Here is a 27,077-nt window from a genome sequence, read left to right on the forward strand (position 1 = left end):
AAACAGTGCAACAGAGAAGCCCCCTGCAAATGAGAGATTATCACTCGTTCACTTTCTCAGCACAGGGCCTTATGTCTCCTGAGGCAAAAATGCGGGCACAAGGGTTGAGTCGCAGAAGTCAACATCAGTGATACAAGAAACTTAATCGAGGACTTTCCTAATTCAAAGTGTGAGAGCTATGGGTAAAATGCAGTGTACTAGGTCCTAAACAGTTTCTTCAGCTTGTTTTAAAATCACAGAAAGGCTGGGCACGGTGGCTCATGCCCATAATCCCAGCACTTTGGGAGGCTGAGGCAGGCGGATCATCTAAGGTCGGGAGTTCAAGACCATCCTGACCAACATGGAGAAATCCCATCTCCACTAAAAATACAAAAGCTAGCCAGGTGTGGTGGCACATGTTTCCAATCCCAGCTACTTGGGAGGCTTAGGCAGGAGAATCGCTTGAACTTGGGAGGTCGAGGTTGCGGTGAGCTGAGATCGTGCCATTGCACTCCAGCCTGGGCAACAAGAGCGAAACTCCATCTCAAAAAAAAAAAAAAAAAAAAATCACAGAAAGGACAAGTAAGTACCACGCCTGAAGAGCCATGGACATGATGTGCTCACTGTGGCACCGTGCGGGGCACCACAGGGTAACCCAATCTTAACCATGGCCCTCTAGATGCATAAATCTAAGGCAGGTAGTGTACGAAAATATGGTATATGCGGAAATGACCTGAACCAAAATACAAACTGGGTTTGCTTTGTTCATAACGAAAATGAAATTTTTTAGATAGTGAAATCCTTTTTCAATAGTTTTTAATAATGAAAATAAAGGTTTTTTTAATTTAAAAAATGCAGTTATCTTACATCCCCAGCGAATCACCTGCAATGTAATGAGTTTAGTTTCCGAAAGCTCAGCTGGAATCGACACTAAATGAAGGAATCTTTTAACAGCTGGAGGGGTTCTAAGATTTTTGTTGTTGTTGTTAATGGAAGACACTGGTAAACCGAGCAATTTACTATGGAGGCTGGCTACATTTTATCCTGTGGGTACCAGTCTGCTAAAAGAACCCAACCAAGGGTGGACAGAACTGCATTCTTCTACAAGCAATCTTTCCAGATTCCTGTGATGACAGGGACACAGAAATCTGGACATGGGAACTACTTCTTTCACAACAATGAACCCACTGCATTGGCAGGCACGGAACTAAACATCACCTAACACCAAACTGCCCTGCTCGCACCTCGTCTCAGAAGGTTCCAGAGATTTTCTCCCACGGGCTGCACACAGCAGAGGAAAGGCTGTCTGCCAGGGGCACTCTAAGGTCTTCTGTGCTACACCTGGAGCTTCAGTGGGGAGCAGGACCCCCAGTTCACCTGGATTGCCCCGGCATGCAGACAGTGAGTGCTGAGGCACTGTGTCAACAAACCAGTGGGGAGCAGAACCCCCAGTTCACCTGGATTGCCCCGGCATGCAGACAGCAAGCACTGAGGCACTGTGTCAACAAACTACTTGTTGATAATCAAGCGTGTCCATCCAACCAAATACCCAAACGTCCACTGAGAATGTCCCAAGGGTAACTGGAATATTACAAAGGGTGAGACGCGCACCCTCTACCCCCACCCCTGCCCCGTGTAAGGAAGTGTGGTTATGAGATTACGGCATCACTTGGTCACTGAGAAACGGACACAGCATCCACCAACTCCAGAAGCCACAGGTGGCACCGGCTTGGCGAGGGGAGGGTGGCGGCCCACCGTGGAAAGCTCGGCTCTCCCAGCTCTCCCTCCAGTGATCCCTCAGGGAAAACACCGGGAATTTGGAGGGGAGAAGGGTGTGCAACTGAAGGAAAAATGTAGGGACTGAAACACTTGGAGCAAACAAAGGCAAACCAAGGAAGAAAAAGGGAGGAGAAAATGCCAGAACGTATCCAGGAGAAAGGGGCCTTGAAGGCAAATGACAAAGCTCCAAAAATGACGATCATAACAAAACACAGAGCTCCACGCAAAGCAGCTTAGACCTATGGACACAGGAGTACAACCACGGAGAGGGCACACAGAGAACACCCAAACGAGCTGAGACAGGGAGGAATTCCAGTACGAAAGCCCCTCTCCTTACAAGCTCTCAGATTTCAAACTTTCACAGATAAGAGCAAAACCACAATCCAGGAAAAAAATAATAAAAAGCAAGCAGTGTTTCACCATCCACACTTCAGCCTGGCCATCTCGGGTCCTGGCTCACGCTCAGGGATGGCTTCCCTGTGCTGTGTGTGTGTGTGTATTTTGTGGGTGTATGCTTACTTTTGAGATGTTTAAAGAACACAATTAACTCCATCTTGTCCAGTAAGTGCAAAAGCAACAACAGGGTCCTAGTGAGAAGAGACAGAAGCTAATGATGGGGAAAAATTAAAATTCTGGGTATGTGGGCCGGGCGAGCAATCCCAGCGCTTTGGGAGGCCAAGGTGAGCGGATTACTTGAGGCCAGGTGTTTGAGACCAGTCTGGCCAATGTGATGCAACCCGTCTCTACTAAAAATACAAAAATGAGCCTCTAAGGCATGGTGGCACATGCTTGTAATCCCAGCTCTTTGGGAGGCTGAGGCACAAGAATTGCTTGAACCCAGGAGGCAGAGGTTGCAGTGAGCTGAGATCACACCACTGCACTTCAGCCTAGGAGTTGGAGCAAAAAAAAAAAAAAATTATTTGTATGTGTACCCACTGGTCATTGGTTAGGTCATTTGAACTTAAAATGAACAGACTTCTCAGCAGTCTTGGGAACCTAAACCTGTTGGTAAGAAGAGGAGCTTCTGTCCCTCCAAATAGAAGAAATGGAAGTGTTAGCATGGTAAGCACGCATTTACGATTATTTTATTCTACCAACACTTATGGTGATTACTAAGTACTTAATAAACATGCACTTATTTAATCCTCGTAAGAACTCTAGGATGTAAGTTATATTACTGTTCCCGTCTTACAGATAAGCAACCCAAGGGATGAAGTAACTTGCTCAGCATCCCACAGTTGCTAGTGGTGGAGCTGGGATTTGAACCCACACAGCTGGCTCCAGAACCCATGCCCTAACCAGTCAATCACAGTTCCCTTTCCCCCATTATCCACATTTCCCATAACACAGCTATGACTTTTATATTTTTTCTTAAACCATCGATTTTTAGTAACTGAGCACCTATTATGGGGAAGGGGCAATGAAAAGAAATAATACTAAACTAGGGAGTGGCGGGGACCCTACACAGGGTCAGCTGCCCTGTGAGCACCCAACACTCCTAGGCATGGATCATTTTATTCCAAATTAATTCCTCCTGAAAAGCTTCCCTCAAGAGCTTATAGTAAACTTCTCTTAGCAAATTCTAACACAATTTTAAACTAATGCCAGACAGATAAGTGCTGATACCATGCAATTTTCTCATGTATGTATTAATGGAACATCTGATTTACTTATGCCAGACACCACCTTGGGCACTGGGGACAGACATATAAATACCAGTGGATGCCAGCAAGGACAAGTGGCTGCTAAAAGCAAGTCTGTCCGTCCAACCGCATACACAACCACCACCAAGTCCACCAAGAATGCACCTGGAATCCCACGAAGGACAAGATGCAAACATCAACAAGGATAGCAAGGCGAGCTTGGGTGGGCCGGGGGGTGCATCGAAGTGGAACAGAAAATTAGGAGAGGCTCAAGAGGAAATGCCCAGAGGATAAGAGGAAACTGAAGGGGCTGGGCATGGTGGCTCACACCTATAATCCCAGCACTTTGGGAGGCTGAAGCGGGCAGATCACTTGAGGCCAGGAGTTTGAGACCAGCCTGGCCAACGTGGCAAAACTCTGTCTCTACTGAAAACACACACACAAAAAAATTAGCTGGGTATGGTCGTGTGCACCTGTAATCCCAGCTACTCAGGAGGCTGAGGCAGGAGAATCGCTTGAATCCAGGAGGCAGAGGTTACAGTGAGTTGAGATGGTTCCCACTGCACTCCAGCCTGGGCGACAAAGCAACTCTGTTTCAAAAAAAAAAGAGAGGGAATCGAAGGAGCAAAGAGAAGCACAGGCTTCAGAGACTCAGGGAGGTAGGAAAGTCATTAAACATGGAGGAACCAGCAGCAAACAGCGTGGCAGACCCTTGGGAAAAAGTCTAAGGTGACTCAAGGGAGAGGGTGGGAGACAGGACTGTGGAGCAAGCGGTATCATGCCCATTCATCCCCAAGTATGTACTGACCCCCCATTCCACGTCAGGCACTGTTCTAGGCACAGGAAGGCATCTGTAACAAAACGAAACAAAAAATTCCTGCCCTGGTAGAGATCTCATCCTAATCGGGAGAAAGAGCCAATGGAGTTTTTTAATTAGTAGATGATATAGCCTGTTAGATGGTGGTAAGTGCTATAGGGAAAAAGGAAGCAGAAAAAATCAGGCAAACAAAGGATGATAATTATTAATATTATTATTACAGTTTTTTTTTTTTTTGAGACAGAGTTTCACCGATGTTCCCCAGGCTGGAGTGCAATGGTGCCATCTCGGCTCACTGCAACCTCCGCCTCCCAGGTTCAGGTGATTCTCCTGCCACAGCCTCCTGAGTAGCTGGGATTACAGGTGCACGTGACCATACCCAGCTAATTTTTCTTTCTTTCTTTCTTTCTTTTGTATTTTAGTAGAGACAGAATTTCGCCATGTTGGCCAGGCTGGTCTCGAACTCCTGGCCTCAAGTGATCTGCCCGCCTTGGGCTCCTAAAATGCTGGGATTACAGGCATAAGCCACTGTGCCCGGCCAAAAGGATGATAATTATTTAGGTGACAGTCAGGCAAGACGCCAGGAAGTGATATTTGAACAAAGACTTGGGGTGAGAACAGAGAGGCTGGTTGAGCCCAGGTGAGAAGAGAACGTTTGCCACAGTAAGGGCCTGAGCCCTGCGTATCACTAGGCAGATGGAGTGGACGTGGCGGGGTATCGTTCCAAGAGGTGAAATGATCAGGTTTGTTTCAGAAGAAGCACTCAGGGAGCCACGGGTGAGATGGATGAATGGGAACAGACTAAAAACATGGAAATGCAGGCAAGGATCTGAACTAAGACAGTGGAGAAGAAATGAAGGAAACAGGTCCAAGAAGTATTTGAGAGACCCCATCAACAGAACGCCATAGAAATTATGCTAACAAAATGCAATCTTTTCACCGCACGCAGTCACGCTTCCTAGAATAAATTACTTCACTTTCCACAGCAACTAATGGAACCTATGCAGTGTCTGTGGAAACAGATAATTATTGGGGAAATCTATCAAATATGAGAATAATAACCTACTTCACAGAAATTTCTATTTACATTCAATTGGATTTTGGGGGGGCGGTTAGAAGGGCAAATCTTGGTGATAACAACTGCTCCACCCATAAGCTTTGCAAAATAGAAACAGGATATTTTTTAAAAGCCTTTTCCTAACTACAACACCCTAACCCCCCAAAAAGGCTATTATTAAAAGAAAGCGTATTTCCTTTTGTTTCTTAAGCTATATGTAATTTCAAGAAAAAGGTAAAAGTGTCTCTTAATGAAAGTAACATTTTTTTCCAAAGACAATATAAAAAAGGTTCAGAAGACTGGGCTTATAAAAGGTAACTTCCTGTTTAAACAACACACTTGGTGGTTTTGTGCAATGTTAACTCTACTATAATTGGCTCCTTTTGTCTCTGTTGGACAACAGAGTTCTAGTACTGGAACCTCTTACAAGAGTCGTCTTGGACCAGTGAAAAGAACTGAGAGCTTGCAGAGTAAAGGGATAACAAGGCCATTATGTAGCTGTGTGACATAAGCAAATTACTTAACCTCTCTGTTCCTCCAATTTCTCATCAATCAGAAGGGTTGATGAGATGCAATCACCCTTTTCAAATCTAAAATTTAATCAATCCAGGTGTTTTTAGGATTCACTGTACATTTTCTGCATTCAGATTATCCGCGTTCAGATTATCCGTTTATATTTGAAGCAAATTTAATACAATAAGCATTCTCCCCTCTCAACTGTATCTTTCCTTCTCCTTTCATTTGAGGTACAGTCAAAGAATAGAGTAATGCTAGCACAGGCTAAGCAAAGCTTTGTTAGGAAGAACACGAGTGAGGAAGAACACACATTAGATATTACTCTTCACCTAGCCAAAAGTAACTGGGGGCTCATTATCCATGTTGCACGCATCTAGACCAGCACTGCCTGATCTATACCTGCTTGGTCCAGTACAGTAACCACTAGCCGCATGTGGCTACGGTGCACGGGAAATGTATCTAGTACTGTTGAGGACCTGAATTTTAATTGTAATGACCTTGAACTGAACTAGGCACATGTGGGTAGAAGGCGGGCAGCCCAGCGAGACCACTGCACTGGTGAACCGTATTTGAGAGCTTGGAACATGTCCTGAACAACCATCGATTCTTGGCTCTCTTAAAAGTTTTAATGTAATAATGTCAAGCTAGTTAAAACTCATGCATTTTTAAATCTAAGAAACTTCAAAAGGAGACTTAACAGTTTCCCCCAAATGTTCCACAAATGATTCATGGCAAACTGCCTAACACAGCATAGGTTTTGATTAAAAGAGCTGCATTTTTATATCAATGGAAAATGTCAAAGGAGAAACATCTTAGAAACTGTTACGTGTGTCACACAAAGACTATTTGCTTTTTTTCATTCATTTATAAATTCAAGAAAATCATTCCACCTCAAAAATGTAGTCAAGTACCAAGTTTTTCTGTAAAGAAAAGTCTATGAATATAACTATTAATAAATCGGTTACGTGTCAGTGGCTTATAGACACTTATTAAAAGGGGAAAAGTTTGCTCAAGTCTTATGACTCACTATCTATTTGCCTCTAACCAGACACTACAGAATGGTAATCTGAGACTGTAAAATTTAAATGCATCAAATCAATCATTTTAAATAGAACTCAAGGCCAGGTGCGGTGGCTCATGCCTGTAATCCCAGCACTTTGGGAGGCTGAAGCGAAAGGATCAGTTGAGGTCAGGAATTCGAGACCAGCCTGACCAACATGGTGAAACCCCGTTTCCACTAAAAGTGCAAAAATTAGCAGGGCTTGGTGGCGTGTGTCTCTAATCCTAGCTACTCAGGAGGCTGAGACAGGAGAATCACTTGAACCTGTGAGGCTGAGGTTGCAGTGAGCCAAGACTGCACCACCGCACTCCAGCCTGAGCAATAGAGTAAGACTATGACTCAATAAATAAATAAATAAAACTGAAGAGTGACAATATAAAAACCAACAAGAAAGCCACTGAAAGAGTAGCACAGCGGCCAGGCGCAGTGGCTCACGCCTGTAATCCCAGCACTTTGGGAGGCCAAAGCAGGCGGATCACGAGGTCAGGAGTTCGAGACCAGACTGACCAACATGGTGAAACCCTATCTCTATTAAAAATAGAAAAAGTAGCCAGGCATGGTGGCACGCGCGTATAACCCCAGCTACTTAGAAGGCTGAGGCAGGAGAATCGCTTGAACCTGGGAGGTGGAGGTTATGGTAAACCAAGATAGCGCTACTGCATTCCAGCCTGGGCAACAGAGCAAGACTCCGTCTCAAAAAAAAAAAAAAGAGTAGCAGAGTGAAAGCTCACATGACTCTGGAAGGCAATGGCAGTGCCACTCGGGGACTTCCCTTACGTCCACCCATGTGGCTGCAAAACTGATTCACTTTGGCAAACAATGTGTCCCACTGTGACTTTTTCAACAACATCTAGTTTTTTCCTTCCTATAAGAGACAGACACGCTCTTGGTAGAAATCTTAAAAAGTAAAATTATAAAGAAAGAAATTAAAATCACTTGTAATTTTAACACTCAGTGATAATCAATTTTATGTTTCTATAGTATCTCCTCCTGACAGTTTCTCTGTCGATTTTTTGTTTGTTTGTTTAGTTCATACAGAATTTGGAATTCTAATCCATTTTTCATTTTGCATTACATAGAGGGAATTTCTCATATCATTAAGATTCTCTGAAAAACATAACTTGAAATGTTTGTATAATTTTTATTATAAAATGAATAAGGTCATGTATTTACCACGCCTCTGCTGCCACTCATTAAAGCTGTTTATATTATTTTTTCATCATGATAAGTAGCACTCTAGTCATGACTCTCAGTCAGAAATCCTACATCTCTGATGTCTCCTTAATGTAGAATCCCAGAAGTTCAATTATAGGATCAAAAATATGGGGACACAGTTGAGGCTCATGACCCCCCTGAAAACATGCTGTCTAGTCCGCTAGGCTGGTTTACTGGCAAGGCAGGAGAAAACATCTAAACCCTTTTTTCCATTTGATATTCAAAAAATAGTATCCTGGCCAGGTGTGGTGGCTCATGCCTGTGATCCCAACACTTTGGGAGGCCGAGGCGGGTGGATCACTTGAGCTCAGGAGTTTGAGACCAGCCTGGGCAACATGGTAAAACCCAGTCTCTACAAAAATGCAAAAATTAGCCAGGTGTGGTGGCACACACCTGTAATCCCAGCTACTCAGGAGGCTGAGGCAGGAGAATCGCTTGAACCCAGGAGGCGGAGGATGCAGTGAGCTGAGATTGCACCACCGCACTCCAGCCTGGACAAAGAGCGAGACTCCGTCTCAAAGGAAAGAAAAAAATAGTATCCTGCCAGTGTAATTTGCAATTCACCTGTTAATGCCTCTTTCACTTCCTTCCCATATTTAAACTCTATTGGTACCTGTGATGGATTTTTAAGAGACCTAGATTATTTTTTATCTCACAAAACTTTTGCAAATACTTCTCCGTTTTCCTTTTCGTGGTTTCTTTTGACAAGAGAGAATGTTTTTCTTTTTCAACTTAGTCAGATCTATCAATGCTTTATTTCTTCTAAAACTTGTAAAACGTCTTCCCCTACCCTAAGATACCAGAAGTCTAACTTTTTTGGGATTTCAAGTTTTACATTCACTGTTTTAACATACAAGGAATTTACACTCATATTTTGTCAGTTGCACCTCTCAGTTCATCCTCCTCACAATTAAATAATCCACTCCTATCTCATTAGATGGTTATATTCTGTCTATCCTGTCTTTTTTTTCTTTTTTATTTTTTTGAGACAGAGTCTCGCTGTGTCACCCAGGCTGGAGTGCAGTGCTGTGATATCAGCTCACTCAACCTCCGCCTCCCATTCAAGTGATTCTCCTGCCTCAGCCTCCCGAGTAGCTGAGATTACAGGTGCATGTAACCACACCTGGCTAATTTTTGTATTTTTAGTGGAGACGGCATTTTGCCATGTTGGTCAGGCTGGTCTCGAACTCCTGACCTCAGGTGATCCAACCATCTCAGCCTCCCAAAGTGCTGGGATTACAGGCATGAGTCACCACGCCCAGCCTCATATATTATGTTCTTACACACACAGGCCTGTTTCAGTTCACCAAACTTTCCTTCAATAAGAAAAGTCGAAGGAACAGAAACACTGTATACTGTTCACATACCCCTCTAGTTAAACAATAATTAAATTGGGGCCATTTAAGATAGGTTTGCAAAGGGACAACAGTAATTTTGTTTGCAGTCTCTAATAACTTTGTCGTCCCAGGCATTCTACTGTGAGGAGAACATCTCTGAAAGGTAGAAATCACTGTGGCAGAGGCTGCTAACTCCACCACCCCTGCATCTGTCTTCTACTTTGTCTAAAGTAAAGAGTAACTGGCTGATCAAAACAACATTGCCTGGCTTTCCTTGTGGTTAGATGAATTCAGGTAACTAAGTTCTGCCAATGGGAGGTGTATAGGATTCACCTGCTCAACTACAGGGTAGAAGCGGCATGCCTTTGACCTCTGACCCCTAGACCTAGGATCACCCAGCTGACTGTCCCCACGAACGGCAAAGCAGAAGATACAGGGACTTGGTCCTGAGACTGCAAGGCTGTTCTGCCAGCTCCAGGCCACTACATCAGAGGAAAATAAGCCACTCTCTTGTCGATGCCACTCTAACTTTGGGTCGCTGATACACAGCCAATCCAAAATCCTAATAACTATTTCCCAGAAGTATTGGGGTCCCTTTTTTTTTATTTAATTTGAGAAAGGGTCTCGCTCTCTCGCCCAGGCTGGAGTGCAGTGGTTCGATCTCGGCTCACTGCCTCCACCTCCCGGGTTCAAGTGATCCTCCCAACTCAGTCTCCCAAGTAGCTGGGATTACAGGGGCATGCCACCATGCTTGGTAGAGACAGGGTTTCACCATGTTGCCCAGGCTGGTCTCGAATTCATGGGCTGAAGTGATCCACCCACCAGCACGCCCAGTGAGATGATGTTTTATATCCGAGTTACATCCGCATATAATTTTGAAAGCCAAAATCTATAAGGCCTGTGCATCGACACCCACCCCCTAAAAAACAAACCCAGTCATCTCCTGCCCTTCTCCCGCCTCCCCATCTCCTGCTTGGGGACAACTTTCGCTCTCTCAGCCTATTGTTCTGGCATTTCTCTCCACTCTCTGGGGAACATGTCACTTCCTAGTTCTTCCATATCTGTCATTATTAGGTGATGCCTACTGGTCACATGACCCCCACCCCCCAACAACTCCCCAACACGCTCACCCCCCTGGCAGCTCCCACTGCGTCCTTAGGTCTCTGCAAGCATGCCAAGAGTGATTACTTCTCCCATTGCACCTGACTTTCTCCGTCATTAATAATGGTCTTGTTTATTCCAAGTCCTGAATTTTCTATGTATTTATCACCAATTCAAATCCAAATTTTTCATAAACTGTCTAAAGCACCTGTCCATAAATCGGGGTATATAGGTACTGTATTTATTTCATCTTGAAGCAATGTCTACCAGGGCCTTCTTTTCTGCTATAATCTAAACGAACTGCTTCCCCGCCTGGGACACCAGTGTTAGCCAGCAGTCTCGCCCCCCCTCCCTCTATCATATAGAGGGTCTCCTGTCTGCTTCCCTCTTAGTGTCTGGCTCCTGATGAAGAAACACACCCTCCAATAGATTCCCAAGAAAGGATTTACGTGGAAACTCTGGATGGGTGGCATGTCTTTAACCTATTCTATTTCACCACTAGTTTAGGTGGGTAGAGAATTCTACGTTGGGCCCGGCACTGTGGCTCATGTCTGTGATCCCAGCACTTTGGGAGGCCGAGATGGGTGGATTACCTGAGGTCAGGAGTTCGAGACCAGTCTGGCCAACATAATGAAACCTCGTCTCTACTAAAAATACAAAAGTTAGCCCAGCATGGTAGCACACACCTGTAATCCCAGCTACTCGGGAGGCTGAGGGAGGAGACTTCTTTGAACCTGGGAGGCGGAGGCTGTGGTGAGCCGAGATCAGCCCACTCCACTCCAGCCTGGGTGACAGAGCAAGATGCCATCTTGGGGGAAAAAAAAAAAGAATTCTACGTTGGAAAAACATCCTCCCTCGGAATCTTGACGGTCTCCCTCCATGGCCATCTGACTTCCATCGTTGAGGTGTCTGATGCTGTCCTAATTAGGGGACTTTCTGACATTCTGAAATCTCACAGTAATGTGCCTGGTGGCACCCTATTGGTGAGCAACTTCTTTCAAGATTGAAATTCAGGTTCTTCAGCTCTAGGATATTTTCTTGAATTATTGCTAATTTCCTCATCTCCGTTTTCTCTTTCATTCTAAGGGTCATTCAAATGCTAGACTTCTTTCATTTCCTTAATTTTCCCCTTTACCTTCTATCACTTTATTTTGTTTAATCCACCATCTGGAATATTTCCTCAACTTTCTCTCTAACCCTTCCATTGAGTTTTACATTTTAATTTCTAAAAGCTCTTCTTCCTTTTTTTAATGCTCATAATAGTCTCTGTTTTCATCCTATTCTGCTTGCTACGTGGATGTAAAATTTTCCATTATATCCCTGAGGCTATGAATGTTTTTTAGATTTTCTTCTCTCCTTCATAGACGTTATTTTTCTCTCTGTTAGTTCTGGTGTGTACTTTTATATTACTGCTTCCCTCAGTAGTCCAGTAATTCTTAGATGTTTGCTGATGTTGCAGAGTAGGAAATTAAAAGGCTGACTGGGCCAGGTGAGATGGCTCACACGTGTAATCCCAGCACTTTGGGAGGCCAAGGCAGGCAGATCAGCTGAAGTTAGGAGCTCGAGACCAGCCTGGCCAACATGGTGAAACCCTGTCTCTAATAAAAGTACAAAAATTAGCCAGGCGTGGTGGCGGGCACCTGTAATTCCAGCTACTAGGGAGGCTGAGGCAGGAGAATCGCTTGAATTCGGGAGAGGGAGGTTGTAGTGAACCGAGATTGTGCCACTGCACTACAGCCTGGGTGACAGAGCGCGATTCTGTCTCAAACAAAACAAAACAAAAGGTTGACGGGTATCTCTCAGTACATGGTGGAGGTTGTTAAATAGGGAAATCAATGTAGAGAGATCTGGGGTTTCCAGGGAGGAAACCCCAACATTAGTGAGTTTAAGACTTTTCTCTTAGTTTGGTCAAATTACACAGAAAAGGACTTCTCATTTTCCAGTACAGAAATGCTTACGGTTTCCCGCCTACTGTCACTGATTTAGAATCCGGCATTCCAAACAGACACAATCCATTTCTTCCCCAATATTAGGCAAATCTGGCTAGAAGAAAGATCTCCCTCTTAAAATCAAAGCAATAAAGATAAGTCCAGTTCCAATTTCAGATTTCCAGTTATAAGAGTCAATAAATTCTCTCCTTCCCTTATGCTAATTCTAATATAGCATTTTCCACTTCAATTTTGTCTTATTAGACACAAGAAATGTAAAACTATCATTGTGCAATTGGAGTCATCCAAACTCAAGTGAAAAAGTGAAACTTTAAACTGTGATAACAAAGCTACGTAAGCATTAGAAATCATTCTCATCTCTATTCATCAAGGCAGGCTCCCCCAGGCTCACTGCTCAGGAAGGACTCACTACAGTGAAAGCCACCAATGACTCAGACCTTCCAAACTGATCTGCCTTCAAGACGTCCAAGAAAATGGCATTTGTGCTAAGTAATAACATACTCAACTTCAGGTTTACCACTCGGCAAAGGAAAAGGGGTTACAGTTGTTTTTTTGTTTTTTGGGTTTTTTTTAATGATTCAGAAAAGGTAATAATCTCCCAATGAAAATAAAATGTGAAGGTCTAAGCGAAATGCTTGCGAAATTCCAGACATGCTGTAGCCGCCCTTGGAAATCGCTTAGCACGTCTAAATCACAGAGAAAGCTGTTTCATTTCACACTCCAGGAATTCCAAAATGAGCACAGGCATCTATGCCGAGACCTTTCAAAATATTTCAGTCAAAAGGGAAAAATCTCAAAGGATTCTGAAAGGAGGTACCACCAAATTTTGAGCCGAAATCTTGGTCTCTGAAAATCACTGCTTCCATGTTCCTAAGAAGCAACACACAACAGCCCAGAATCGCAGCAGTACCAGGAAGAACCGCATCTGTAAAAGGCTTTGAAGATGAAAAGCGGTGTTAAGTGCCAAGCGCTATTATCAACGCGAGCTTTCTTCTATTTATACTCGCCCTGTCACCCAGGTCACTCTGCTAATTATACCTAACTAAGTACATCTCTCCCCCACTCTCACCAACCAACTCACAGCCTTTCTAAGAACAGACAGGCCTTGCCTCATCCCATCATCAAGTGAGACGAGCTGATTGTTCGGGGCAGAAGTTCATCGTGTCATCCGCCATATGCCCAGAGCTTGATTTACCTTGATTAGGACAGCAATTTACTCACCATTTTTCAACAAGGCTTACATTGGTTTTCACTCAGAATAGATTGAAACCTGACACAAATTGCTGCCCTGGCATAAAAAAAAAATGCTAATTTTTAAAATCAGATTCATGCCTCAATACTAGGAAATAAGATCTGTTGGGGATAACAGGCACTCCAGGAGTAAATACCTCCTATTCACACAATAGCATTCGGTGTCTTCTAATTCATGGTTTTTACTGTCACCTCTTAACCTCCCAATCAAACAGCATATATTGCCCCAGAGCATAAGGTGAACAAATCAGTTGTTCAAAAATGGGCATGTGCAAAGGAGAAAAACAACAGGCTTCCAAGTTAGTTGCTCAGGAGAAGAAAACAATCAAAGTGCACCATCTTGAAAGTAGGTTTATTTACTCTTTGCCAACAAATTTTTATTTACTATAAAGAAGGATGAGGTTTTGCAATACCCAGTTAAACACTGCTACACAACAGGTCTTTGCATCAAGGTATTTCTTGTACCAGAAATTCACACCCAAGCCACAAAGGTCATCCCCATCCTTCGCTAAGCAGAAGACTGAGTTTGGTCACAGGGCCCTTTTTTTTTTTTTTTTAATTTTTGTGGGTACATGGTGTAAATGGGGCCTTATTCAAAATGCAGCAGTTTTAGAATTAGCAGAGATGTAGTCGCACTGGGTTCAAACCTATTGGACAAACCCTACATACAGGATTTCCCTGTCCCTTATAAATATTAAAAGGAATAAATTAGAGCATCCCCCCAAGTTTGCAAAAGAGCTAAGTAAACCTTATATTCCCCAATAGATTTGTGTATTGCATTACATACAAATGCAGATAAGTCATTTTAAGTAGATCTTGTGTTGTCCATACCATCATGAGACTCAAAAAGTAAAGAAACTTACAAGGAAGGCTTCTGTAAGTCAGACATGCATGGATAACGCCTAATTAGGGTGTAATTTTCTGGGTGGATTTTATGAACTGATGACTTCAAGCCAAACAAATGCACAGCAATAATGCTTGAGAGGTGCCACAAAGTTCAAAATACCAAAAGAAGTTATTCTCCCACTGTTAACCAAAATACCAATAATGAAGAGATGAAGAGTCCCAACCCCGTGAAGTTATCAGCCAGTGGGAAACCCTTGCCTGTGGAGCCCTGCACTCTAGTCGGAGATTCCTACAACTGGAGTAGACAGATATCTCCTATCCACCAAGGTTTTTGGGTTTTGTTTTTTGTTTCTTGTTTTTTGAGATGGAGTCTAGCTCTGTAGCCCAGGCTGGAGTGCAGTGGCACGATCTCAGCTCACTGCAACCTCTGCCTCCTGGGTTCAAGCGATTCTCCTGCCTCAGCCTCCTGAGTAGCTGGGATTATAGGCGTGTGCCACCACACCCAGCCAATTTTTTACTTTTAGTAGAGATGGGATTTCACCATGTTGGCCAGGCTGGTCTCAAACTCCTGACCTCAAGTGATCTCCCTGTCTCAGCCTCCCAAAGTGCTGGGATTCCAGGCGTGAGCCACTGCGCCTGGCCTATCCACCAAATTTTATAAATTATATCATGTAAGTGCATGAAGGAAGTTTACCAGAGTCTGCCTGAAAATCATTATGCAAAGTAAATAAAAACACTCTCACTTACTATGGTCAGTAAAGAACTCAGAAAATGTGCAGGACTGGCAGGAGGCCCGTGTCCATACGATAATGTCTTATCAGGCACCAGAACGTGGTCCTGGCCTTTAAGTGCCCCAAGCAACATTGTCCTCAGCTGCAAAAAGAAGGGACTGTCCTAGAAGCTTCCTCACTCTCATCTCCCACTCAAGCACTGTCAGGGAAGGTACGTTTCCACTCACCTTCCTTGTTATAATCAAGAGGACGTGGCAGGAGGAGATAATAGAGCGTCCACTAGGATGGAGCAGAGACTGAAAGAAGGGAATCGTCACCATGGGCTGAGCCACATCACAAAAGCTTTCATGAAAAAGGTGGATCTGAGCCGGACCTGGAGACAACTGTGATGTCTGACAAGCCGGCGGAATGGGAGGTTCCTCCAGGCTAAGGAGGAGGCAGGGTGAGCTCTGCCTCTCTGGTCCCAGAGCCTGCACTGGGAAATGGGCAAGAGAACCTGAGAAATATGTAGTGGCCAGTTGACACGTGGCCCTGAGTGCCCAGCTGGCTATTCAAAGACCTAATCTCATCACTTGTCTAAGGCCACTGAAGTTCACAGCGGTAGAGGGAGGAAGAGGGAAGGAGGATTCTTTCTTTCTGCACTTTACAGCTCTCTAGGAAGCACATAGCACAGTTCGGTCAGTTTTAAAGGCAAGGAATGACAAGGACCAAATCCCAAGCTTCGCCATAAACACTGTCTGTTACTGTACAAGGGCTATCTCCTCCAAGCAGCAGCGTGGAGGGCTGCGATGGTTATCTCTCATCCCAGGGTTGGCTATCTTTCAATAATCATCCCACAGAGGGTGCATTAGGGAGAAGGCAAGAAGAGAAAAAAATGCCAAATTGTCCCACAGCTGTCGGCTTCTATGAAGCTGATGGCATCCAGCGGTTGGCATCTCCTCACCTAAAGGCAGGGGGCACAGGCTTGGCAGGGATTAGCTCCTCCAGGGCATCAGGCCTCCCAGGCTCTTGAAAGCTGTCAGCTTCAACAGGAAACCCTGGCAGCTGCATTCCGTCGAACTTCTTTTCCTTTTTAATTAGCACAGGGACACGAGAATGCTTCTCAGAAGAGCCTGTCTGGCTTGGGGCCTCCTCTGCTGCCTCTTCCACTCAGTTAGAAAAGCCCTCTCCTTGGAAAGCCCCAAGGATCTCACCTGCCACAGAACAAACCTCTTGAAAAGCATCCCCTCCGGCCAGGCGCGGTGGCTCATGCCTGTAATCCCAGCACTTTAGGAGGCTGAGGCAGGCGGATTACCTGAGGTCGGGAGTTCAAGACCAGCCTGGCCAACATGGTGAAACCCCGTCTGCACTAAAACTACAAGAATCAGCCAGGTGTGGTGGCACACACCTGTAATCCCAGGTACTTGGGAGGCTGAGGCAGGAGAATTGCTTGAGCCCAGGAAACGGAGGTTGCAATGAGCCGAGATCGTGCCACTGCACTCCAGTCTGGCCGGCAGAGTGAGACTCTACCCTCCAAAAAGAGCCCGGGTGGTAAGTCTCTTAAGCATACACCTTTTTGCACACTTGGGACCTTAAAAGCCTCCTTTGCGTTAGGTCAATGGGAAAATTAAGGTTGAGGCTGCAAGTGAGATGAGAAAACACCAAACATGTAGGATACAGACTACACCTCTCAACCATGATATTCATGTTGACTTTCTCTGAGCAAATACATCCAGGTCAAAGGACACACCAGGATTCAACCCACAACTTCCAGCACAGGGAGCTGGAGGAGTCATCTTACACCTCCTGTTTGTTTATAAATATAATTTGTGCTACGAAAGAACAGTTATGATTAAAATATCTCCACAGGCAGATAAAGTTTAACTTAGGGACTTAAAACCAACGATGAAAGTAATTGACAAAAGAAGGAGGCTGCCCGGAAAGTAAATGTTGCCCTCTGATGTCCTCATGCATATTCATGACCTCTGTCCTCTGGTTCAGACATCGCCAGGGTGATGGGCTCAGGATAAACTCTGATCTTCCTACCCAAAACCTCCTTCCAAAGACTCCTCTTTCCCACTTCTCTGTGCTTAGGAAGGTGAACTCAGTCTCTCCCTGCAGGTACAAATGCAAACACTACCATAATCCAACCTAAATTTTGGCAGTGTGCTTTTCATTCTATGCCCTTGACTTTTTCTGTGGCTAACTCCACAGCATGCCGTTCCATGGGACATTTCTCCATGAGTTCCGCACAAGCCATGCATCTTATTCCAATGGAATACCGACTGTAGGCTACTTAGAACGGTCTCCCACGAATGTCTGTCTTTAATTGAAGAACTGCAACCTAAGCCACGTACCAACTGGTACCATTTATACCCAGTGACAGACACAATGCAGACAGGAGACAGAGGGCTCTTGCATTACCAGGGAGTAGTTCTATTTAGTACACAGGCAAAATGGTGACTACTGAGTATATATACATAAATATATATAAATATTTATGCATATAAATATATATCTAAATATATAAATATTTAGATATAAAAAATACATATCTAAATATATGACATTTAGATATATAAATATATATTTATATATCTAAATTTATATATATATATTTATATATATATAATTAGATATATATATATATATAAAGCCCACCTGGAAAGAAATGTCCTTCCCAATCTAGAGATGGGAAAAAAGAAAAGTGACTGCAAACACGAATGCTTCCTCTGCAGTTGTGAAGTGTGTTCCTTGTAAAAGAGTCAGAGAGATTTTTCTCTAATAAAAAGATAGTATATTTGTCCCAACACCAAAGCCTAAGTAAACATGTCTTCCACCTCTTAAAGCAGGTTTTTAAACTATACTTGTGCCTAGTAAATATTCTATCCTGCCATCCATCGCAGGAAAAATCAAATATAGAGGAGGGTGAAGATGAAAGGGATTAGCCAGGGTCACACCAAAAGTCCTGAACCAGAAATGGGGTTTGCGAATTCCCAGGACTTGGTTCACTCTAACCATCCAACTATGCTTTATTTATAATACCTCAAATTTAGTGCACTTCCTAAAAATAATACCAACTGTGAAAATTCAGCCACTTCAATTTGGCAAAATTTGACTTTTTCCCTGGCCCATTAAAAGAAGTGCAGTTAATTTCCACCAATATAGAGCAAGGGCCTTTGAGTCTCCACCTTCAGAGTCCCAGGCCAACAGTACCAGGGAAGGGGTCTAGAAGCAGCTGACAAGACTGAGGAGGCACAAAATGGTGTGTACCTGGGACTCACAAAAAGAGCAGCTGTTGTGTCTGTCTTCAGTTTTCTACATGAAAAGGAAATAATCCAATAAAAGACCAAAAACTGAAGTTCACTCTAAAAGACTGTCCTCTTCAGTGGCCAACACGGTTTGGAAGGGAAAATTCTAGCTCTCTTCCCCTAGCTTTCAATAGTGTCTTTTTCATTTCTACCAAGGATTTTTATTTAAAAACATATTCTTACCTACATTCAGGGGGAGAAAACTGATTTATATTAAAATCAATTATTTTCTAACAAAGATGAAATTTCAGAAATGCAACACTTTTCAAATCTTAAATCGTCAGTTCATATGACAGGAAACAACATCTGTCCTAACTAAGCATCTGCATTTATACATTTAAAAACAGTAATGTAAGCGTCCTTGAAAAGCTCTGCTCTCCTGCAACCATCTGAACTAAATCCAAAAAGAGAATGATTTAGTCTTACTCCATTTCAAAATTAACTAAACACAAACCCTATTAGAATGACCCTGTATAAACTCTACAAAGACTCAATTGCCAAATCAATGAAATAAATAAAACAACCCCCACCCATAAAAATTAAATAAGTGAATGGTTTAAAGTGCAAGGCAAGACCAGGAATGGTGGCTCATGCCTGTAATCCCAGCACTTTGGGAGGCTAAGGCGGGAGGATCACTTGAGGTCAGGAGTTCAAGACCAGCCTGGCCAACATGGTGAAACCCCATCTCCACTAAAACCATAAAATTAGCTGGGCATGGTGGTGTGCACCTGCAGTCCCAGCTACCTGGGAGGCTGAGGTAGGAGAATCACTTGAACCTAGGAGCCAGAGGTTGCAATGAGCTGAGATCGCACCACTGTACTCCAGCCTGGATGGCAGAGCCAAAGTCCGTCTCAAAATAAGCAAATAAATAAAAATAAATAAAGTGCTATGCAAGTAATCTCACACACAGTAGTAAGCAATCAAGAGGTAGCAGTTACAATCTTAAGACAACATATAAGACTAGGATTTCAAATAACTCTCTCTCCTGCTGGCTGGCGCTCTGGGCAAGTAACTCAAGCTATCTAAAGTCTGTCTCCTCTGTAAAAGGAGGACAACAAAACTCTCCTAAAATAGATGAAATATAAATATGAAGCAATAAGAAGAGTCGCTGGCCAACAGCAGATATTTAAATAAGCAGCTTTTTTAAATTTTATTTTTAAAAGTATTTGAAGGACTGGATTGGAATGCTTGTAACACAAACAAATGATACATGCTTGAGGTGATGGATCCCAATGACTCTGATTTGCTCATCCCACACTGTACGCTTGTATCAAAATATCACATGCACTCCATACACATGTACCATTAGTATGTATCCATAAAAGCTTTTTAAAAATCTAAAAATATTTTTAAATAAAGAGTATTTGGAGTAAAGAGGTAATTTCACATCAGATTAATTCACAATCCTTTCACTGCTAAATCTCTAGACCGACAATCCAAATGTCCCATTCCTTGTAGGTGCTCATTTAAGTTATATTTAAAACAAGACTTTGTAGGAACTTAGAGTTGGAATTTCACACTCTTGTATCATTCCTTAAAGTGATTCCATTCATATATTACTGTTGATTGAAATGGAGGGGAAAAAAACAACTTGCCAAGTTTGGCAGAAAGCAGGGAAGGCATACCTTAACATCTGTTTATAAGACAACTTTTTCTTGGCCAATAAAACTACAGGGAAAAATTCACAAGATGAAAGCCTGCCCCTTCTCCCACACGTCCCACACCTCCATACACTTCTTGTCTCATCACAGTTGCTAACGTTATTTGTCCTACTTTGCAGAAGTCACCAAATGCTTTAGCAAGCCCTGGATCTATCAAAATGTGTCATTTTTGCTTCTCAGAAAATGAGAAAGGAATGAAACAGAGAAACACAATGGATTCTTTCTTTAATCAATGTCAAAAACACACATGAATGGAAGCCTAGACGTGCCATCTCATCAATAACGTGAGGGACCCTAATCAGCAGTGCATGGTTGACATATTATCACTTTTGCTTTTTAAAATTTACTACAGGCCAACCAGATGGGAAGTGTTAAGGTGACATCTTTTCAACAGCACAGTGATGAACTGATCATGCAAAACCAATCCTGAAGGATTTTACTTGGAAACCTTACATGATCATGTGACACATTCTTATACTGAAAGTTCTAAGCAGACTATCTTCCCTTCCTTACAACACAGTCTTGTAAACATCTTATTTACACTTGACTTAAACACAGCCAACACTTGTTTTAGCCGACAAGAGTATTTTTCTTAGGAAATGTCCCAGAAACTTTTAGTCTAACAAACAGAGGAAGTACTGCCCAGCGGCCAAACCTAAACCCTAGGAACGAAAAACCTTGAACTTCAGAGTGGACGCTCTCACTCACTTGCCGGCTACCAGAAGGCTGCAGTCATCATCCATATCATAAACACGGACCCAGGAGGTCCAAGCACCCTCCCATCTGGAATGGTGGGGTACACTGTGCTATCTGGAAGAGTCTCTTTGAGCCTGGAAATTACTAGAATAAGATGATGTCAGGTGTTTCCTCACTGCTTGTATTCAAAGGCACACTGCTCTAACCCAGTCCATACCTTTATGGGGTTATGTGGGAAGGCCACATACGTATAAGCCTCCATCTTCTCTACCCTTGATCTTTTCCAGAGCACAAATGAAAACATGACTCCATGTGGAGCTTACCTCACTTAACAACAGTACTTTACCCTGCAGGAGGGCCCACAGTGCAGCTGCTGCCTTCACAAGCACAGTTGCGCATGGATGTTACCTAAGGCCAGTCATGTTTTCACCATCCTTTGGGGAACATGAGTATGAACAATGAATCTCTTGGGCCTGTCTGCATAGATGTACCGAATCACAAATGTATTTTTCCCAGATAGAAGCATAGAGATCTTTGAGTGAGATTCCAGGTCAGCACCTTTATTTTGTAGATAAGGAGGTTGAGGCTGAGAAAGGTGACTCACTTGTCCCAGATCCCACAGCTGAACAGAACCATCTCCACCTAGACACTGGGCCTGATTACCCAACCCCCCCCCCCCCCCCACCCTTTCCTTACCAGCTAGTGTCCACAGATCCTGGATCACCAAACTGAATACACACATTGACTTCCTGGTTTGTTGTGATATATAATTTCCCAACATCTTTTTTTTTTTTTTTTTAATTTGTAGGATGGGGGCAATAAGTTGCTGCTGAGGTAACATATATGTAAGAATGGTTAGAAAAACCACAAAATGCATCCTGAATTACAGGTCCCAATGTCATTTTGGTACAAAAATGCTTATGAGTTCTTACTTTAGAGCAGGGTAAGATTTCCTTCTGACCACTGCACCCATGAACCTCAAAAGTTCAGAGTAATAAAATACAAAGAGAGAAACGTCCAACCCAAGTATACTAGAACTGTAGGTCACTCAAATCCCACAGTGAACTCTTTTTGTTCAAATTATTTCAAAAAAAAAAAAAGAAAGAAAGAAAGAAAGAAAGAAAGAAAACTCTGATAATCTGACAAAAATTTTTTGGCATAAATGTAGGGCCTGGAGAGAGTAAATTTCCTTTATGGACTTTTTATATCCCCAAAACATCCTGTATCAATAAAATGAAACCTCATTTTCTTACTATTCAAAGCAATGCTTCCATCACTCACTATTTCGTCTCAAATGCGGGAGTCCTTTGGGGGCAGTGGTGAAAAAAAAAAAATGCCACCTTAGCTAGAGTGGGCAGCAATGGAAAATGGACAAATGTTTAGTATTCCCAGGAAGGCTTTATGATGAAAACAAAACAGGGAAGAGTCAGGAACCTTTTCTGGCTTTTTAAAGTCTTGACTTTAAGTCAAGAATCGTGAAGCCAGTTATTTATAATAAGCAATGTTAAAAAAAATAGTCTATAATGTCTGCAAGAACACAGGAAGAGGAAAAACTCTGCGATGTATACTCCCATCATTACTGAAACGTATCTGCCAGCAGGACGTGCTGTTTGAGGTTCAGGATGGATGTATCCCAAGGGGAAATGGGAAACAGTTCCCACCTCAGAGGCCTCCACCAGCACTTCTAGAGCAACACACACCAAAACAGAGTGGTTGACCACTCTCTATTCCAGGATGGGGGTTGCGAGACCCCCTGCCGCGGGACAGTGTTCTGCACTAGCCCAGGAATGGATCCTGCAAGCAGTAAACTCTTTGGTGGGGACCTGGACGGTTGGCAGAGGGGGGACATGCCTGGATGTCTCCCACTCTCTTGCAGGCAGGCAGCTTGGTCCCAGCAAGAGCAAAGATAAGATCTGAGAGAGTATTTATTTATGGAAGGGAGAAAGCAGAGTGTGTGCAAATTTAATGCTTAGTAGGGAAAAAGTAGCAGACCTCGTATCTTCAGGGAGGGCCTAGGGAACAATTCCTTCTGAGCAACAAGGCTTCTCCCCTCCCCCAACCCACTTACCCCTCAACTCCCTCCCCACCCCCAACAGCCTCCCCAGGAAACGAGGCCACATTTAAGTCTGTTTTTTCCTTTTCTGCGACCTGGTGGAACCTGGGTCCATTCCCTTGGTGCAGACACGCTAGTGGGTCTCCCAGTTTCCTTCTCTATGGTGCAAGAGTGGCGGGGGGACGGAGAGTGGCGGGCAGCCGCAACAGAGCCAGATCCAAGAGGGGTCGGCCTCGTCTAAACTGGTTTCCCACCAATGGCCTCGGATCAGCCGCGGCTGCGCCGCGGGAACCCTCAGGACGCGGCTGGGGTTGGCGCGCGAGGCCCTGGAACCTCAAACCCGGCTCAGTTCGGCAAGGTTCAGGGAAACAAGGCAGAGAACGCTGGGATGGGCGAGAGGTCGGGCGGCCGATCGTCAGGGTCACCAGCCTCGCCCTGCCCTCTCGGAATCCCAACTTTAAAAGCCCAAAGATCCTGAAAATTCCGAAAGCGAAACTGCGAGCTGGTCTCCAGAAGTTTGGGAACGGTCTCCCAGGCTTTCCGGCCTCATCCTGGGATTCTCGGACACCACAAACGCCATCAAGCACGAGCACCGGCGTCCATGGCTATTGCCCTGCATGGTCCCGATCCGCGTCCCCGGGAACTACCTCGGCTTTTCGCGCATCCAGCTCCCCAGGCCCAGCTACTGGTGCGCCCCGAGCCCCTGGGTGCCGGAGCGGTGGTCGGCCGGGCTCCTGCCCCGTCTCGGCTCCTCCCTCCTCCCCACCAAAAGGAAAAACTTGGCCCCTTCGAGAATCCTGTGGAATGTTCTTTGTAATCAACTGTACATCCGCTTCCACGGCACGGCCCCGTGCAAAATCGCGGGTTTCGGGGCGTTGGAGTAAATTGTGCGCTTGTCAGCGGCGACGTCAGGAGGACAAGGGGAGGGGTTCGCGGCTGAAACTGCAGCTTCGCAGCACAGAGCCATTTTAGGCTGCTCCCATCTCGCGGGGCCCATAGGAAAGCCGGCCCCAGGAGGGCGCGCCCAAGCGCAGGCTGGAGGAGCCATGGACGCGTCCTGGCCAGCGCGTCGCCATCGCTCAGCCTCGCCGCCCAGGTGGGAGGGGTCACCTGCCGCGAGGTCTCCAAGCCAGTGCCGCTTGCTCCCGGCCCCCACCCACCGACAGCACGGCGTCCGAGGGACCCTGTCCAGTCTCGCTCTGCGCTCCTGCAAACCACGTTGCTGCGCTAACTACAGACCTGGCCAACATGTCTTTGTAACCTTATCATTTAAAAACGCCTCCAGTCACCTGGCCGCTGCCAGATCAGGTTCGCGGGCCCGGAGGAGGTCCTCCCACCTGCCCATGCCAGCCCCGGGGACCGTGCACGGCCGCCGTGTGGCCCCCGCCCACGAGGTCCCTCAGGCAGGCACCGCCGCGCGACCTCAGTTCAGCGGCCGCGTCCTGGCCACGGGCGACCCCTGTCGGGAACCCCTGTTCCCGGCTACGCTGCGTTCCCGCATTCCGGTGGCTCTCACCCGAGCTCGCGTGTGCTGGCTTTCCCTCCGGCTCCTCTGCCTGACTCCGATTTTGTCTCCAAACTCCACTCCCAGATCCTCCCCGCCCCGGAACGCCGACCTTTCCCTCACACTTCGCCGCCCACTCACATCCCCTGGCGACAGCCCGGCCTCCGTGCCAGCCAAGACAAGAAGACGCCCCTCTCCGATGCGCCGAGAAGGTTCCTAAGCAGAGCAAGGGACAATTTTTTCTCAAACCGCTGTCCCCATCCCCCACCTTCCCTAGAGCGCGAAACCCAAAAGTAAGAAAGGCAACCCCTCGCCTCGACCCTCCGTGCTTGTCTGCCGAGATCCGCATGCTCCCGCCCTTCTGTCCCACACCACCACCACCGCCACCACCACTTTGGTCTTCTCCAAGCCTCGGTCCCGGTCCCCCACCTCCCACCCCAGCGCGGCGGTGGAGGAAAGCAGGAGCCCACCATTAAGTGCAACGCGCCCCCTGCACACACGAAATCCGGCTGGCGTCTGCAGCCCGATTGCACCCAATACCCAGGACAGTTAGTCCTTCTAATAAGCACCTCCTCGCCCCACCTACTCGCGTATCTACCCGCGCAGGAGCCAGCACACACGAGGCGAGGGCTAGCTCGTCTCCTAGAAAGCCAAAATAAATCACTCTCCCTGCCCTCATGTATTTTGCACCACGTGTCCGCAGTTTGTCACGTCAAATCATGGCAGGGTCTGGTTCCAAGACGCACACACACATTCGGGGCGGTTCTCTTTGACACACACACCCAAAAAAACTGCGCACACACAGGCCTGCACACTAATCCACAGGCACACACGACAGTTGCGTTTCGGTGCCCTGGTCCGGGCCAGCGGCACCTCTCCATCCTTTCCCCCCTAGCAATGGACTTCACACACAGACTCTAACCACGGGAAAAAAAAGAGCAGCCCATTCCTTCTTTTTTGCCCCACTTAATTCGCTAAAGCGCTTCCTGGGGTAGCCAAAGAGAGTCGAAACTAAGGGGTGGAAACTTCAGCTGGGTTTTTTCCCACCTCAAAACCTTTATTTTCAGTTTTTAAAAGCCACCTTAGCCCGCCATATTGAAACTGGCACGGTTTCTAAAGACTCCGTCCCCGCAGTTGCGCTTCCAAGAAAACACGAGTACGGATCAGGCTCTGGATGTGCGCCGGCCACCGAGAATCAGCCACTTCCCACCCTCCAGGATCTCCCAGCTCCCGCCAGCCCCCTCCCACTGCCCTGGGTCAAAATCAATAAATACATCTAGCAGTTCCTACAGTTGCATTTTGGCGGATTTCTGCAAAAAAACACACACACACACGCACATTAAAAAATAAACTCCAGAACCAGCTCAAGTCAGTAATTTTGAAAGGGGGTCGGATAAGAGGAGACAACCGGAAAGCCCCCAAGTGACAGGATATTACTTTAAAGAGAAAAAAAAATGAACAAAAAGACCATCCTCGCTGGAGCTCGCTCCAAAACTACTACTGCCCATTTCATTTCAGTTGCTCAGGCAAAGGTTTCCAAGGGGGCGATTCCGAATGTCTGCACGATTTTTTATCCCCATGCCTGTCTCCGATTCTCCGTCCTCACCATCTTTTTCTCCCATCCAAACCAAAAGAAAGGGGAGACCCCACCGCAGAGGAGACGCGGGAGCGCGGGGTAGGTAGCAGCGGCGGCTGCGTCGCTAAAATGAGTGCAAAAACGAGGGAGGTGGGCGGCGGGAGGGGACAGGCTGAGCCTGGGTGAGGAGGACACTTTGCAACTCCGGACGGACCCCCGCACGACCCGGCTTTTCCGAGCCCGGAGACGCAGGCGAAGGGGACCCGGGAAGCAAAAAATGACAACCTGGAGCGCACAGAGGAGTTTGAGGCTTCGCTCAAGTACAGTCGCTTTCTTCTCCTGCCCTTTTCTTTCGCTCCCCTGCACCCTCCCTAGCCTTCCCCAACCCCCCCACCACCAACCCCGGCTCGCTCGGGCTTCCTTTTCTTTTTTTCCCCTAGGCTGGAAAAAGCCCCTGACCGGCGCACTCAACCTGCGGGCCGGAGGGCTGCTGGGCGCCGGGGACAGCAGCCGGCGCGGCGTCCTACCTGGTGAAGTTCGTCGTGCCCTCGGCGTGGACCCAGGACCCAGGCGCCGCCCCGGAGGGCGCCGGCCTCGCTGGTTCGCCTGCCCTTGCCCGCTCGCTCCCCGCCCGCCGCCTCCCTCGCACGCCCGCTCCGGTCCTCCGGCTCCCACTACAGCTCATTCCAATATGGCATCCTCTCTGTGCGCATGCTCAGCGCTCTTTTTTTTTTTTTTTTTTTTTTTTTAAGATTGTGTGTGTGTGTGTGTGTGCGCGCGCGCGTGCAGCGAACTCCTTCAACGACCTTTTCCAGCGCTTGCAAAATTTCTTAAGCCAATTAGCCTGCGGGACATGATCGGCTCCTTCCTCCGCCCGCGCTGCGCCAACCCCCCGGCGCCTAAGCGGGCAGGTAACCGCAGGACCCTGGCACCTTCCACGCCCAAGCGGCCCCCTCCCCGCCGCGCTCCCCTTCCTCCTTTTTGTGAGCTCCCTCCATACATGATCTGCAGAAAGT

General features: G+C 45.9%; 1 protein-coding gene across 1 annotated transcript in view; it reads right to left on the reverse strand.

Annotated features, from left to right (window-relative positions):
• Nucleotides 1–26,754, reverse strand: part of SFMBT2 (Scm like with four mbt domains 2) — a 253,380-nt gene extending 226,626 nt beyond the window's left edge. Inside the window, exon 1 of the mRNA XM_037983322.2 lies at nt 26,589–26,754. The gene's annotated coding sequence lies outside the window, so the exon portion shown is untranslated. The remainder of the gene's footprint in view (nt 1–26,588) is intronic.
• Between the last annotated feature and the right edge of the window lie 323 nt (nt 26,755–27,077).

Source organism: Chlorocebus sabaeus, chromosome 9 (genome assembly GCF_047675955.1).
Source record: "Chlorocebus sabaeus isolate Y175 chromosome 9, mChlSab1.0.hap1, whole genome shotgun sequence".
NCBI lineage: Eukaryota > Metazoa > Chordata > Mammalia > Primates > Cercopithecidae > Chlorocebus > Chlorocebus sabaeus.